The sequence below is a fragment of the Ciona intestinalis genome, unplaced genomic scaffold (genome assembly GCF_000224145.3).
Source record: "Ciona intestinalis unplaced genomic scaffold, KH HT000162.2, whole genome shotgun sequence".
NCBI lineage: Eukaryota > Metazoa > Chordata > Ascidiacea > Phlebobranchia > Cionidae > Ciona > Ciona intestinalis.
In genome coordinates this window covers 52,406-57,434 of record NW_004190484.2, presented here as the reverse complement: position 1 = coordinate 57,434, position 5,029 = coordinate 52,406, and the positions used below count along the sequence as shown (strand labels likewise).

At 36.3% G+C, this 5,029-nt stretch overlaps 1 long non-coding RNA gene across 1 annotated transcript; it reads left to right on the top strand.

Annotated features, from left to right (window-relative positions):
- The first annotated feature begins 2,496 nt into the window (after positions 1-2,496).
- LOC113475221 lies at positions 2,497-4,203 on the top strand. The gene is made up of 2 exons (XR_003396967.1): positions 2,497-2,579; positions 3,238-4,203. It is a non-coding gene; the product is annotated as an uncharacterized LOC113475221 (long non-coding RNA).
- The last annotated feature ends 826 nt before the right edge of the window (positions 4,204-5,029 follow it).

Below are 5,029 nucleotides of genomic sequence, written 5' to 3'. Positions count from 1 at the left end.
CCAATCATAGATATCGTATATAATCATAGATATCATATATATGATATCTATAAATATTATTAGTTTGAGAGAATCACCTGAAATAAAAAAAAGTAGAACGCGCAACTTCCCAAAACCGTGATATATTCTTTTTTCTATTCACGTGACCGCCAACTCCGTCCCCACTTCGCTTGGTCTCCATTGTAAAAGATAGGCGCACAGTAGTTTTAAGAGATTTTTGTTGTTTATTTCAAAAACTACACCAGCTATTCAAGTTATTAGGCCAGTTTAGTTATTTGGTAGGTTAACGCTTACAGTTTACTACTTGTTTAGGAAATTTAATTATTTAATAATTTTAATTAAAAACCTTCAAAAAAACGGTTGTTAGAAATATATATACATTAGAAAATAGTTGTTTTACCCTATGACTTCAAATTAAGTCAAAACACGAAGAAAAACTACATGAAACGCCCTCGATTCTATTGACTACAATGGTAAACGGGAACGACCCGCGAAGGAGAGAGAGTGTATCATGTTCTCTCCTTTGTCGACAGTTGAGATGCGCGTTCTATTCTTTTTTATTTCTGTGCAAAATCGTGATATATTCTTTTTTCTATTCACGTGACCGCCAACTCTGTCCCCGTTTTGCTTGGTCTCCATTGTAAAACGTAGGCGCATAGTAGTTTTAGGAGGTTTTAGCTGTTTATTTCTAAAACCACACCAACTTTTTAAGTTTATTAAGCCAGTTTAGTTATTTGGTAGGTTAACGCTTACAGTTTACCACTTGTTTAGGAAACTTAATTATTTAAAAAATTTAATTAAAAACCTTTAAACAAACGGTTTGTGAGAAATATATATATATATATATATATGTATATACAATAGCTCACAAATCAAAGCAGGCGTAATAACAGACCCAATATCAGATCATTTGCCAATAATCCAAGCAATCAACCTCAAAATTAATAACAGCCAGTCTAACATAAGTTCAAGAAATTTTAGCCAGGAAAATATAATAAATTTCAATGGAAAGTTAGCAGATATGGATATCAGTGAAGTCCTACAGGAAACAGAACCAAATCTTGCCTTCTCCCAATTCCAGCAACATTATATGACAGAATTTAACAGTAGCTTTCCGGAAACTAAAGTAAACAAATATGACAAAAGTAAATGGTTTGACAAAGATCTTTACCTTCTTAACAGAACCAAGCAGAAGTTATTTAAAAAATACTTGCAAAGGAATACAGAAGAAAATAAGAAAAGGTACAATGCAGCTAGAAACAAATACCATCATGCAGTTATAAATGGGAAAGGAGAACATTATAGAAAGCTATTTAGTGCAAACAGATTAAACATGAAAGCCACCTGGAAATCTATAAACTCACTACTTGGTAAAATCAAAACTCAATACACAAAAGCATTTGTAATAGATGGTAAACCGACTACTGATCCACTTATTATTTCTAATAAATTTAATGACCACTTCTTTAACATAGCCGCAGATCTAGTAAAGCAGATACCACCCACAAACACACATCACACCCACTACCTCAGTCAAAAATAAACTGAAATTAAAAATATAATCATGGACCTAAAATCTAAATCTAGCCGTGGCATGTATGGCATCCCAAGTAGACTGATAAAATCCACCCCTGAAAACATTTTGCTTGCCTTATCCCATGTGTTTAATCTATCTTTACAAACTGGAACCTTTATTGATGATTTAAAAATTGAAAAAATCATTCCCATATATAAAAAAGGCAACCCAAAAGACATTAAAAACTATAGACCGATAAGTTTATTACCCACTTTTTCTAAAATATTGGAAAAGTTGATGTATATACGCATCTTATCATATTTAAACAGCTTTAAAATACTGTTTACCGACCAATTCGGCTTTAGAAAAGGCCACTCCACTGGTCATGCTACCTCCCTGTCAGTAAATGAAATAACTATAATGAACTGGAAAAAAACAACTCCGTTCTGGGAATATTCCTAGACCTCTCAAAGACATTTGATACTATTGACCGTAGGATACTCCTTAGCAAAAGCCACATTATGGTATAAGAGGCACTGCACTAAACTGGATTCAAAGTTATCTGTCCAATCGGAACCAAATAGTAGAATTCAATGGAGTAATGTCTTCAAACCAAAATTTTGTCAATCTAGGAGTCCCACAAGGCTCAATCCTTGGTCCCTACTAATCTTACTTTATATTAATGACTACCCAAATTGCCTCATTCACAGCAAAACCATAATGTTTGCCGATGACACCAGCATTTTTATCTCGGGTAAAACTAGTTTGGTGATCAGCCAACTTACCAACACAGATCTAGAAAACAAACTAACTGGTACTAAACACTGATAAATCTAAATTTATGTACTTTTCCAACTCCCCCAACACTAAACTACCCTATGTACCAATAGAAATCAAGATTAATAATAATAAGATTGAACAAGTCAACTCTTTTCGGTTCCTTGGAGTAACAATTACAGAAAATCTTTCATGGAAATTACATATCGCAGAAAAGAAATCGAAATAGACACTACGAACAGCGGAAGAGAAACCTGAACATTTACATTGACAATTTACACCTGTGGTAAGCATCTCAAAATGAAAATAGTATCGTTTAAAGGGCCTAAACACACCCCATGCCACTTTTATTTTTTATGGTAAATTCATAAAGCGACCGTTTTATTGATTCCAAAAATACTTTGCTTATTAAAATTGGTCGAGTATAGGCGGAGATATTCGTCCTCAAACAGTGATCTCTAGCGCTATCTTTTTTTACTACGAGCTCCGTGATTGTGACGTAGGAACGTACTAGTCACGTGACTGATTCATTCGTAAAAGCGAAACCTGCGTTTTTTTTGTGCTTTTTGCGTTTTTTTTTGTTCTCTCGTTTTTCGCTGAAAACACTGCCTCTCGCCTTTCTGAATGAGAGCGGCCACGCTTCAACAATTTTGTGACGTGATTTGTCACGTGGGTAGTACACTTCTCAATTTTTTCGCCACGCAACTTTCAAATCAGTTTTATGAATTTCACGGTGTTTGAGCTGGAATATCTTTGGTTATACAGAACCGATTAAAACAAGTAAGGTGTCGTTGGAATTAGAAAAACACACTCTATCGATTAAAGCGAAGTACATTTGGGGTGTGTTTAGGCCCTTTAATGTCAAAGGTTTACGTAACAATGCGAAATATAAATGTATTTTCCGTTTTTTTAAAAACAAAAAATTCGACGTAATCCTATTGCAGGAAACACATAGCAGCTTGGATGTAGAGGTAATGTGGAAATGCGAGTGGGGAAACGCGCAAACCTTTTTTTCGCACGGTACCACCTCCGCCCGAGGCGTTTGCATTCTGTTGTCGCCACAACAGAATTGCGGACTGTACATCATACAGAGAGCGATACTGAAGGAATATTCCTGATCGCCTCAATTTCGGCAGGACCAAAACGGCTTACACTGGCAAATGTATACGGACCAAACTCCGATAACCAAATTTTTTTTTGATTCGTTTTTTGGGATAATAAACGACTATTTAGATAACGACGCTATAATAGGAGGAGATTTTAACGCAGTTATGTCAAATGATCTAGACAAATCACCGGGCAACAAACACGCAAATGCAGTTCGGAAATTAAGAACTATATGAAAGAGTTCGATCTGTTTGATATATTTAGGGAATTAAACCCGAGGCAGCGGAGATTTTCCCGCGTCCAACAAAATCCGTTCACCGGAAGTCGCATCGATTTTTTTCTTGTTTCAGAAGGTCTAACACCACATATAAAAACTGTGATATAGAACCCAGTATTAAATCGGATCACAGACTTGTTGTTTTAAACATAAGCCCGGAGTTTAAAGCAAACGGCCCAGGGTATTGGAAACTAAATAACAGCCTTTTAGACGACCCCCAATTCATAAATCACTTGAAATCCGAAATCCGCGCTTTCCTAACGATCAATGAAACTCTCAGATGTATCACCGCATATAATCTGGGATAGTATAAAGTGCTGGTTGCGAGGGAAATTTATTAAACATGCCGCCGAGAAAAGAACATCGCAAACCAAAGAAATAGATCGAATAGAAAAATTAGCAACCCAGCGGCGCATTGATACGATATTGGAAGGCAAAACGAGGGCAGCTATCGTGCTTAGCCGAACAAACTAGGCCGAAAACGGGGAAAAAATACAAAATATTTTTTAAGCCTGGAAAAGAGAAACAAAAAACGTAATACAATCGTTTGACTAAAACAAAGCGGGCTAGTCATTGCGGACCACAGGGAAACAATAACCACACTCAGTTCTATCAAAAGCTATATTCAAGCAGATCAACGGATGCTAAGCAAATAGATTCCCATATCCGCGTGGCGCAGCTACTCCAATAGCGAGGAGGAAGAGTCCTTTTTGGGAAAGGATATATCCAAGACGGAGTGCTATGAAGCGTTACGGAAAATGGGAAAAAAATAAATCACCAGGCAACGATGAATTAAGTACGGCATTTTATACAACCTTTTGGAAAGAAATTGGAGGAGCATTTATAAAATCCACAAACCATGCGCTTAAAATGGGGTTGTTGAGGTTTGTTGTGCGGTTCGCAAAGAAACGGCATAATAACACTAATTCCCAAACCTGATAAAGACCCACTTATAGTCGAAAACTACCGTCCTATAACTCTTTTAAATACCGATTATAAAATTATATCGAAAGTAATTGCAGAACGATTGAAACTAGTGATGCCGCGCCTTATTCATGACGACCAGAAAGGATTTTTTAAAGACAGATATATAGGGGAGAATATCCGCTTGCTATTCGATGTTATGGACTTTGCAGAGACGGAGAATATACCCTGCGTAGTTTTATCTCTTGATTTGTACAAGGCATTCGATTTAATTGAGTAAGTTTTTATAGAAACAGTTTTACAAGGATACGGTTTGCAAAGCGTAGTGCAATGGGTTAAAATATTATTTGGAAAAGCAACGGGAACAATAAATAATGCTGGCTTCCTGTCAGAGTCATTTCCGATCAAACGACGTGTGCGAACAAGGA